This window comes from Brachycentrus maculatus, unplaced genomic scaffold (genome assembly GCF_059751285.1).
Source record: "Brachycentrus maculatus isolate JH-2025_06_01 unplaced genomic scaffold, ASM5975128v1 h1tg000653l, whole genome shotgun sequence".
NCBI lineage: Eukaryota > Metazoa > Arthropoda > Insecta > Trichoptera > Brachycentridae > Brachycentrus > Brachycentrus maculatus.
In genome coordinates this window covers 592,061-604,633 of record NW_028281389.1, presented here as the reverse complement: position 1 = coordinate 604,633, position 12,573 = coordinate 592,061, and the positions used below count along the sequence as shown (strand labels likewise).

Here is a 12,573-nt window from a genome sequence, read left to right as displayed (position 1 = left end):
GAAATTTAGAATATCACATTTTTTTAAATCACGATAATCGTGTTGAGGGCCGCAGATAAAAGCTTGGCGGGCCGCAGGTTGAGCATGACTGGTCTAAACGAAATGGAAAATACCGTTTTATATAAAAAACATTATGATATCAAAGTGGTTGCACGCAACGCAGTAAAATGCCAAAAAAACATTATTATTTTTTTACTTCAAGCGAGTTTAACAATACACACTTAAGAGTACCGGTAAAGGGATATCCAGTTTAATTTAATAATTTTATTATTATTACTGCTTTGAGAGTTGTATTTATTATTTACCTTGCTTATTATGTCCGCCTCCGTAGTGTAATGGTCAGCACGCTCGGCTACCGTTCTGGAGGTCCCGGATTCGATTCCCAAGGGGGGTTAAATAAATATAAGTGATTTTTTCACTGTCATATTTATTCAATATTACCCTGGACTGGTACCTGAAGCGGAAGGCTGATCACCTTTCCTTCATGTGTAAACGATCAAGATAACACTGCGTTTATATGACGCAGTGCCCTATGCACCATTGGGGTGCGGATAAGGGTTTTATTGTTATTATTATGCACAAAGTTTATGGATCATTAAGTGGATTTCACAAACATACATGAATGGTGAAGTGAAGTGAAACATGAAGTTGGCAAAAGAAGGATGAAGGCAGTCGAAATGAGATCTCTCAGTGCGGCAAAATATTGTACGATAGACGAATGTGCAACAAAACTATGTATGATAGATTTTCGTATAATAATATATAAGGAAAGAATGCACGGCAGAGATAAGCATTATCGATTAATTAAGAAAGGTGTGTTGAGATGGTTTGGCCATGTGAAACGAATGAACGAGGAAAGAACGGTAAAACAAAGTTATGAGGCGAATGAAGTGAAATTGGGCCTGAAGTGCTACATCAATCAGAAATACAAAAATATCATGTAATTCGTGATGTTTATTTTTATTAAAAAAATCAGCGTTTGACTGCTTTAGAGTGGTTTCTGGAGTTGAACTCGGTAACGGACCAACACACAAAGAGAAAATCGAAAGTAACAGCTGACTTTGTAGATTTTAAATTATAATATCGAGTAATTGGCCATTTGGAAAACACTGATACAATTTCTGGCGTAGGTACTCGTTCACTTAGATTTCCCACGTAAAAAAAAACAATATCACATATTTCATCTTATAACAGGTGTAATTTCGTATTTTAAAATACATCCATACAAATAAAGATGTGAGTTCATAACATTTTAGATGTTTCCAAATCCTTGTTCACAAATCTGGATTTCTCTACTAGTTGGTTTTATTAACTTACATGCCCCGCTGAGAGGATGGTTTTTTTGTGTATATTAAGTTAAATTAAATAATGTAAAAAGAACTCCACTGACAAGTCACACAAAATGGCTTGGTGGGTCTCTGCAAAAAAAAGCTAATTATTTTTATGAATTTTTAAAATAATGTATATAGTAAATGTATTTATCTTGTCAGCCTCCGTAGTTTAATGGTCAGCACGCTCGGCTACCGTTCGAGAGGTCCCGGGTTCGATTCCCAGGGGGGGTCAAATAAATGTAAGTGAATTTTCAACTCTTATAATTATTCAATATTACCCTGCACTGGTACCTGAAGCGGAGGGCTGATCACCTTTCTTCGTGTGTTAACTATGAAGATAACACTGTGTTTATATAATGCAGTGCCCTATGCACCATTGGGGTGCGGATAAGGGTTTGAAAAAAATATGTATTTGTTATTTACTTATAACCCTTACCCGCACCTTATGGTGCATAGGGCACTGCATCGAATTGACGCAGTGTTATCTTGATCATTACTCACATGAAGGCAAGGTGATCACTCTTGCGCTCAGGAACCAGTCCAGGGTAATATTAAATAAATATTACAGTGTAAAATCACTAATATTTATTTTCACCCCCCTGGGAATTGAACCCGGGACCTCCAGCACGGTGGCTAAACGCGCTGACCATTAAACCACGGAGGCGGAAAATGTATTTGTACGTATACAAATATATACTTAACAAATTAATATATTTAATTAAAATGTAACTTTGTTTTGATATCAATATAAATATTTTATTTTAACTTAATTATAATATCTACCGGTTTCGAAGCTAACCGCTTCTTTATCAAGATTGATTAATAGTATCAATCAGTCTTGATAAAGAAGCGGTTTGCTTCGAAACCGGTAGACATTATAATTAAGTTATAATAAAAAATTTACAGTGATTTTGAAACCAAGTTACATTTTTATTATAAAATGGAAAATCAGTTAGTGCTCCAAATATTAATTATAAATAAATGTTTCACTTTCAAAAAAAAATGTTTCACTATAAAACACTTAATCTTTCCATACAGTATTTTGACGGAGATTTCTTTAGATGCACTTTCCGAATGCAGTTCGTAATGAATGCATTACTTTGATAACACTAGAGTCATTGAACTGGTCCTCCGTTCACATTAGTTGGGAGTCAAAAGATAAAGATGTACCCACCTGACGGACGAAATTTCCCGTTATTTTCAAATATAAAACCATAAGAAAAAATATTTCAGATTCCGTTTACCAGCAATGAAAATATACCATGTAGCACTAACTATTTTCAACAACGTCATATATAAAAAAAAAACTTGAATTATCGGGAGATCGATTTTAAAGTTTAAAAATATAATGAAATGTATTAAAAATAAATATGTCCGCCTCCGTAGTGTAATGGTCAGCACGGTCGGCTACCATTCTGGAGGTCCCGGGTTTGATTCCCAGGGGGGGTCAAATAAATATAAGTGATTTTTTCACGCTAATATTTACTCAATATTACCCTGTACTGGTACCTAAAGCGGAGGGCTGATCACCTTTCCTTCGTGTGTTAACGATCAAGATTACACTGTGTTTATATAATGCAGTGCCCTATGCACCATTGGGGTGCGGATAAGGGTTTGAATTGAATATTGAACTTTTTACTGTGCAACAGATCTTTTTAGGCAAAACCTGAACGTTTTTTGAAAAATATTTTAAGTATATTTAAAAAAAATACTTAATCAATACCTTTTCATCAAAATGCAAAAGGAACATGCCATGTAGCGGGTAAGTATTAAGTTAAAAACATGCCGATTTTGGTGGGATATAGTACATTATCAGGGCATTCCGAAAACATGCACCACTGAAAATTTACGATTTTTGATATATGACGTGGTTGAAAGGAGTGAGCGATATGTAACAAAAATGCCATCGAAAACGTATGGCGAGTGTTGCTGTTACATTTAACAGATATTGCTGCCGTGCTTTAAAAAAAAACACTTATGACATGTATAACACAAATTTATTTAATTCTTTTATTTATTGTTTCGGCATTAACTTTGTGGTAAGACATGTTACAATGATTACAATAATAAATATATTGTTTCAAAATTCTTCACCATTGCTTTCCATTTTTCCTTTGTTTTCAAACTCCGACCCTTGACTAACCCCTTCCCCTTACTTTCCCCTCTCCTTATTTATAGAACAATTTTAAATTTTATATTTTAGTTACTATACAGACCTGAATGATGGAAGTTTAACTTCTGAAATATGTAGTCTATAATAAAACTCAAGTGGTAAAAAACGAAGTGTTTTCTTTAATCATTTTATTTATTTCATTAATATATTAAGATAGTCAGTCACTTTGGGTAATCTGTATCCATTTTTAATTTACATTTTACTTGCTAAATACCACAATTTCTTAAAATCTATTGTGACACGTGTTTCGATGCATTCCGCATCATTTTCAAATGTGTACAAACAAAACATTATTTTTTTACATTCTTTCAGACTCTTTTCATTCTTCATACATTCAGGCATCTCATCATAATAATAATAATAAAACCCTTATCCGCACCCCAATGGTGCATAGGGCACTGCGTCATATAAACGCAGCGTTATCTTGATCGTTTTCACATGAAGGAAAGGTGATCAGCCCTCCGCTTCAGGTACCAGTCCAGGGTAATATTGAATAAATATGACAGTGAAAAAATCACTAATATTTATTTTACCCCCCTTGGGAACCGAACCCGGGACCTCCAGAACGGTAGCCGAGCGTGCTGACCATTACACTACGGAGGCGGACATCATACATTTTCATCATACATTTTCAAATATACATTTATATATCAAACATAAAACAATTTTGTGACTCGATTTTTTCCAACAATGGCAGTCTTATTTTATCCTTATTTCTAGTAATATGTTAATGAAAATCAACATCTCCTCCTCCCCTGACCCCTCCTCTCTTTCTTAAACTTGCTACCTGATTCTACCTATTTATCATTAGAATCCTAGAATACTTTTTGTCAAATTGTTAATAATTGTTTTTTAGATTTTTGATAAAATCTATTACATCAGACAATAATATGTATTGACTTTTAAAAACGTCTGAGACATTACTATCTGTCATTAGAATCCTAACTGTCGATCAAACCTCCTCCCTCTACCTCCTTCCCTAAACTCCCTTCTTCCTTTGCCCTCCTTATTATCGTCTTTTGTTAATTTATGTTTCTTTTTAAATGTCAATTTGTAATTTACAACATTTTGAGTGTGTCCAAATACTTGTTCACAAAAATGCCCAGACTTCCATGTTCTTCTTCATCTTTGATGAGATGTCAAAAAAATAAAAATAAAAAATAAAATTATAATATCAATTTGTAATTTATGTTTTTTTAAATGTTCAAGTACTATCTGCCCACTGATTGCAAACGGCTATATATGGTATCAAACGTTTTGATCAATATCACTAGTCCGTCTTTGGTCGGTTGGAAGATATTGCTTTTTAGCAATAAGCCCGCCAATGTACTTTTTTATTTTCTGTACATGAAGTTTAAATAAAATAAATAAATAAAAACATAACACATATGGTTTCTAGTAATATGTCGAAATTGAATAAAAATGCGGATACAGCAAACAAAATACAGGTCACAAATGACATCCTTTGATGGATCTAGACCAGTGCAGTCTTCAGTTATGTAATTTTTAAATTAGGTTTATTTACGAATTGTGTTTTTTGTTTTCGTAAAACTGCATGCATGCATTTTGATCATGCGACCTGGTTTAGTTAAATGCACTTGGCACAGTTATCTATTATTTACAATAAAATATCTAGTCAAATTATAAGTTTAAACAATAAAAATGAAAATGAAATTTTCTGGCGTTTCTCGTGTGTGTGATTATAATCCGGGATTTGGACCTCACATACTAATAAAAGAGTTTCAATGGGAAGCTTCTTTTCATCTCACCAATAGATCGGCTGTCCAAACACAAAACACAGTAAGGGACAATAGATTTATATTATCCACTGACACTTGATGGAATTGCATTTAATATATTAGATTAAAACCAATATGTTTTGAATATTGAAAGCATTAACTTTGTGGATCATCTTGATATATTATTTCGAGAAATAAAAATACTTTGTGTTCTGATCCACTCACATTTTTATTTAACCAACTAGTTTCAATGTAACCCTGAAGAGGGCAACAGGTTGTTGCCGAAACTAGTTGGTTAAATAAAAATGTGAGTGAATCAGAACACAAAGTATTTTTATTTCTCGAAATAATATAAAACCAATACTTTTAGCTTTTCCACTTTATTTTTATTTGACCAGCGACCGGGTTTTAATCTAATAATATATTAACAGTAAGGGACATTTTTTTGTAGTACGTTTTTTTGCACTTTTAGACTAAGTAGATTCTACTTAAACATTTTGAGTGTGTCCAAATACTTGTTCACAAAATCTGGATTATCTCCAATTACATTACAATAAGAATTTATGACGTTCTTGAAAGGAGTGAGCGAATTGTCAAAACTAATAACAAATGCCATAACTTGGCGATATGTTGCTAAAATAAAAAAAATAATTTATAAAAATTCTTGCACCTGTTCCAGGGATTCACCATGTGTTACACAATTTAAAAAAATATGTCGTAAAAAAAATTGTTGTATGAAAATGTTATGCACAAATAAATTAACTACGTATTTTGCACCTGCCTTTTTTAACTGTGCTTAAATAATAACGTTTTTACCAAGATTTAAAAAAAATTACACAATAATTAATTTTTTCACGCAATAATTACGCCACAGTAAAAGCCAACGCATCAATAGACTTTAAAATTAAATTAAAGTCTTCTGATCCTCCACCATCTATTCTATGCAGTGCCCTACACACCACCGAAACCGGACTGGTACCTGAAGCGCAGGACTGATCACCTTGCTTCCTACCAGACTTCCATATTCTTCTTCATCTATGTTGAGATATCAAAAAATAAAAAAATACAGTAGGTAATATTCAATAAAAAGTTGATCATTTGATCCACTTTGTTCTACATTAAACATATGGTGAATGTTGCGCGTGTGTAAAGTGATCACTTAAATGAGCCTAAGACAGGTCGTAATCCCCGTAAACACTCAGATTTCCATATTCTCCTTCATCTATGTTGAGATGTCAAAAAATATATGGAAAAATAATTACAGAAGTTAATTTTCGATAAAAAGTTGATCATTTAAACCACTTTCTTCTACATTAAACATATGGTGAATGTTGAGCGTGCGTAAAGTGATCACTTGCCTATGACAGGTCGTAAGCCCTGCAAATACCCAGACTTCCATAATTTACTTCATCTTTGCTGAGATGTCAAAAAAGAGATTTATTTAAACATATTAAGCATTTTTGATAAATATGACACTGTTTTTAAAAATGTCCATTTATTTATTTTGCTTAATGTTATTGTAAGGAATGTGGGTGTGTTGGTGACACGTTGTTGACAACAACATAGCCGCAATCGTGTGCATACTCGCATAGTCTAGTAAGCGGATTCTAGATTTCACTCTCCTAGAAACCAATCACCCACTTAGAGCTACCTACCTAATTATAATAATAAATAATAATAAACCCTTATCCGCACCCCAATGGTGCATAGGGCACTGCTTCATATGAACACAGTGTTATCTTGATCGTTTACACACGAAGGAAAGGTGATCAGCCCTCCGCTTCAGGTACCAGTCCAGGGTAATATTGAATAAATATTACAGTGAAAAAATCACTTATATTTATTGGACCCCTCTGGGAATCGAACCCGAGACCTCCAGAACGGTAGCCGAGCGTGCTGACCATGACACTACAGAGGCGGACCTAGTTATACTTCCATATTACTCTTCATCTTTGTCGAGATGTTAAAAAAATATATAGAAAATATATTATTTTTGTATCTCCTGTATGTTATGTTTATAATCTAATCATTAAAAAAAATATATATTTATTAAAAATTAAAAAAATATATATATAAACTTTGTATTACCATGTTAGTATTCGGCTCAACACAGGCCATGCCTAAAGAGCCGTAATACGTATAATAAATGTGTATATGAAATTAATATGTATATTGAATGTATCTATGTATTATGAAAAAAAAATAATAAAAAAAATAAAAAAATAAAAAAATTGAAAAGTATTTTTATTGCATTAGATAACATATGTACAATGGCAAGTTGATCACCCAGCACGGTTTGTTTTTGTTGGTCGACAACCGGTTTCGCCACTCTAGCGGCGTCGAAAAAACATTTTATATCACCGTATTATTTTATGTTACGAGTGTCACGGGCGGCCCGAGCTAAAAACGAAAGTAAAAAAAAAGTTAAAAAAATCTCCATCGGACGCCGAACGAAAGTGAATCACGTTTCGCGTGTTGTTATTGCTGTAGAAATCAGTCTGGCGGTAAAAAACGCTTTTATTCGAGTGTTTCATTTCATATTATTTTGCAAAAGAAGGATGAAAGCAGACTGAATGCAGTCGAAATGCGATCCCTCAGACGAATGTGTGGCAAAACGATGTTTGATAGATGTTCGAATGATGAAATAAGGAAAGAATGTAAGGCTGAGATAAGCATTATCGATAAAATTAAGAACGGTTAAACAAACTTATGAGGCGAATGTAGTTGGAAAAAGAAGCAGAGGACGACCGAGGAAAACTTGGCACAATCAGGTATGTCAAATACTTGAAAGCGGCCGGGTCAGGAGTCGTAATAATCGTCGGGTATGTATGAGGAGATGCATGAATGTAGAAGAGGCAAAGAATGTTTGCAAAGACAGAGTGATGTGGCGTTCGATTCTCTCTGCCTACCCCTGCGGGGATGCGGCGTGATGGTTAGTTAGTTAGTTAGTTTATTTTTGTAACATTAGCCGATGCAAAATCAACGGTAGTGTAAACATATCTCTCCATTTTGGATTATAATTAGGAAAAAATTATTCTTTATGAAAGTCACATTATTTTTTGACATCTCATCAAAAATGAAGAAGAATATGGAAGTCTGGGCATTTACGGGGCTGACGACCGTCATAGGCTGGTTAAAGTGATCACTTAACATACTATATTCCATATTCCATGAAGAATCATCTTTGATTAGATGTCGAAAAATAATATGAAAAATAACTCCTATAATAGGAGATAATCCAGATTTGCGAACAAGTATTTGGACACACTCAAAATGTTGCTTTATGAAAGTACACATATACACATAACACATATACACAACATATACACATGTATACATATATACATGTATAATGATATGTATAACAGTTAGCGTGTTTAGATACCGTGTTGGAGGTCCCGGGTTCAATTTCCAGCGGGGGTGTAGGTGCAATCTAATAATTATTTAATATAACCCTGGACTGGTCACTGAAGCGCAGAAGTGATCACCTTGCCTTCATGTAACTAAAGATGAAGATAGCACTACTTCAGTACGATGCAGTGCCCTATGTACCATTGGGTGGGGATGAGGGTTAGAAGAAGGAAGAAGAAGAAATATTTTAATGTAAAATAATTTAATCAATTGATTCGGCAGTCACTGGTTATATCTATCAATTTTTAATTAATGTTTTACTTGGCCAATACCACTATTTTTTTTCAAATCTATTGCGACACGTGTTTTAATGCATTCCGCATCACGCGGTGTTTGAAAATGATGCGGAATGCATCGAAACACGTGTCACAATAGAATTTGAGAAACAGATAAATTAAAAGATCTTTAAGGTGGTATGGACATGTGGAGCGAATGGATAACGAGAGAATGACCACGAGAGTATATTTGGCGAATGCGAAAATTGAAATATGACTTGATTGAAGATGGCCAAGAAAATACCAGATCATTCATCTGGCCGTGTGAAAAGTCTACGTAATCGCAGGGCATGTATGACTAGATGTATGGACGTGGAGGAAGCTAAGATTGTTTGTCAGGACAGAAGAGTGTGGCGTTCCATCCTCTCTGCCTACCCTTGTAGGGGAGTGCGTGATGGTAGTAAGAGTAGTAGTATATATGATGATCAACATAATATGATGAAACAGCAATCCATGCCCTCGGACCCGTAACCGCAAAGACACGATTGCCAAATTTATAAATTGTCAAGTCTACGCTTCTTGTGCTAGACCGCTGGTAACACAATGTAGTGTAAATTTATATGTATATATATATATATATATATATATATATATATATATATATATATATATATATATATATATATATATATATATATATATATATATATATATATATATATATATATATATATATATATATATATATATATATCCAGTATGAATCCAGGCTAGTACATGGTAGCTTCACGACCTAACCACTAGGCTACGGATAAAAATATAAATTACAAATTTATTATGATAGAGTTCACAAAAATATTTCGTGCTATTTCAAATATGTACGCATTAAAGTATGTTAAAAGATATTTCGCCTTCAACAATTTTTTTACAATTAATTTAACGATTTTTTAAAACGTAAATTTTTTAAAAAATATATTCAAGTGTTTTTAACGATATTAAAGCAGTATTGCACAAGTCATATGAAATTATGTATTTGATGGATTACCGCTTTCGCCCGTTAACAGACATCTTCAGAGAGGTACTAATAATATATCATACAACCTACAATATCGATCCGAATTGAAATTCAACGAAAAATTTCAACGAAATTTCAATAAAAATATTGGTTACAAAAAACACTTAATTAAGCCCTGGTGAATTGTTATAATTTTTTTTTAAATATATCTCAACAAAGAGGAAGTTGTTTGGAAATTTTGAACGAAGCGAAATGGTGCTCTAACTGGCATACGAATGGTTGTTTATATATACAATACATTTTATGTATACAACTTTTAAAAAACATTATTATTTAGATGTTCATTGCTCGTTTTTTCTCCTTATATTAATTATTGCTTCTTCTCTGGTGTGGTATTATTTTTTAATACATATATTTTAAACTTACCAGTTGTGGTGTTATCCTCATGTTTATCCATCTTTAATCCATAGTTTTATTAAAATTCCAATCCATAGCACAAAAAAACATTATTAAAATGAAATATTTCACAATTAAATGTAATGTCCGCCACTGACACTTCTCACAGTCTTAAAAAAAAACAGAAAACTTTAAATTAATAACTGAAATTATCAATTTCTACTTTAAAAAACTCCGCTGTACATTTATTTAAATGTTTTATCAATTATTCAAAGAATATTGCGCAATGCCAGTAAAATTTCCACACTGTTACAAAAGCTACCAGCGTTAAAATCAAAAGTGTTGAATTCGTATAGAAAAGAAAGCAAATTTACTTTCACATTCGTTATGTTATAATATTACATTATTATCAGTATAAAATCACTTTGGCCGCCGCAGCGGCGATCCGATTGACAAAATCCACACGAAACCGTCAAAAAATCACTTCAAATCCATCACTGATCACTCGATCCTGCGACCGATCGATAAAAAGGATCGAGAAAAAATCGCGACTCAAAAATCGACCTTCAAGAACGCGCCCGCTCTAGTTTAGTTTTCGATTCGAAAAGTTGTGCGCGGGAAAATCGTTCCCGCCGCAAGGAGTCGAGTGACGTACGAACAAAATCCTTCCAGACGAAATTACGCGAGCCGGCGACACAACCGACACACACGACAGACGAAGAGTCACTGACATTTCATACCAAACACAAGCGATTTGAAGAGCGCGCTTCCATTCTAAGCATATACCGCTCGGTCGGCAACATGCAGCTCGGTAGTTTTCTCTCTCTTCCCAGTAGTTTGCGGACACTATCCCTCTCTCTTTCGGACTGTGGGAAAGATGGCGTCGCGAACATTTTTTTGGTTTTTGCAACAAAAAAAAATCAAAAACAATCAACGCTTTTTTTGAGTTTATTATGCTATCACGACTAGTTTTGAGAACTACAGATTTTTCTCATCAAGAAAGTCGCATTTTTTATAACCAAAATTGTTAAACATTTATTAATATAAAAAACATGTCCGCTCCCTAGGTGGAGAACGCGGGACCTGCAAACTTCTATCCAAACACATTAACCATAGCACTACGGACTTAAATGTGCATAAAAATATATGTGAAAATTCTAGAAACTATAATAATACTTAACCACAACACTCACGAAAACAACTACATATTTAACTTTGCCACTTTTTTTTTATTTACCAGAGACCGGGATTCTTCGTTACCGACATTATCAGACTGGTGATGTTGGTATCGATGAAACACGGTCACAGGTCAAATAAAAGAAAATGAATAAAAAAACAAATAGTTTTAGTTTCATTATATAAAATGCAATTCCACTAAGAAAGGTCAGTACAAGACTTATAAAGCTATTATTAAAATGTAACTTTGTTTTAAAATCACTTAAACAAAGTCATATTTTAATTATAAAATGGAAAATTACAGTAAGTGTTTCAGTTATAAATTATAAAATTAAAATGTAACTTTGTTTTAAAATCACTTTAAAACAAAGTCAGATTTTAATTATAAAATGGAAAATTACAGTTAGTGTTTCAGTTATAAATTATTTAATTAAAATGTAAATTTGTTTTGAAATCACTTTAAATATTTTATTATAACATAAATATAATGTCTACCGGTTTCGAAGCTAACCGCTTCTTTATCAAGACAATCAAATAATTATAAATTAATAGTATTAATCAGTCTTGATAAAGAAGCAGATAGCTTCGAAACCGGTTGACATTATAATTAAGTTATAATAAAATATTTTTAGTGATTTTAAAACAAAGTTACATTTTAATTATAAAATGGAAAATGACAAAGTTAGTGCTTCAAATATAAATTATATGCTTCTGAGAAAATGTTGCCGACAAATGATACGTCTAAATATACCCATACCACTCTATCAACATTGCAAATCGTATAAGTTTGTCTCTGTTGAATAAAGCGTGCGACGTAATAGGCTTGGACTCTGTCTCGCTTACGTAACTCTGCATACTGCATCCTTGTCTTCTAAACTTGCATCTTTTATTTTACTACAAACTGTGCTTCATAGTAAATATTTCAAGTATTTCTAAATTTCATATTATTTTTTTAAATCTCAACATATATGAACAAGAATATGGAAGTCTGGGCATTTACGGGGTTTACGACCGTCATAGGCTGGTTTAAGTGATCACTGTACGCACGTGTAACATTCACCAATTCTACCCATGATTGACAACCGCACTACTCTCTTCTTCATCTATATAGAGATGT

At 33.1% G+C, this 12,573-nt stretch overlaps 1 protein-coding gene across 2 annotated transcripts in view; it reads right to left on the bottom strand.

The window, feature by feature from the left end:
• Eip74EF (Ecdysone-induced protein E74) overlaps nt 1–11,008 on the bottom strand; it is a 408,268-nt gene extending 397,260 nt beyond the window's left edge. For both annotated transcript variants that reach the window (XM_088274249.1, XM_088274251.1), the window contains exon 1: nt 10,311–11,008. The gene's annotated coding sequence lies outside the window, so the exon portion shown is untranslated. The remainder of the gene's footprint in view (nt 1–10,310) is intronic.
• Between the last annotated feature and the right edge of the window lie 1,565 nt (nt 11,009–12,573).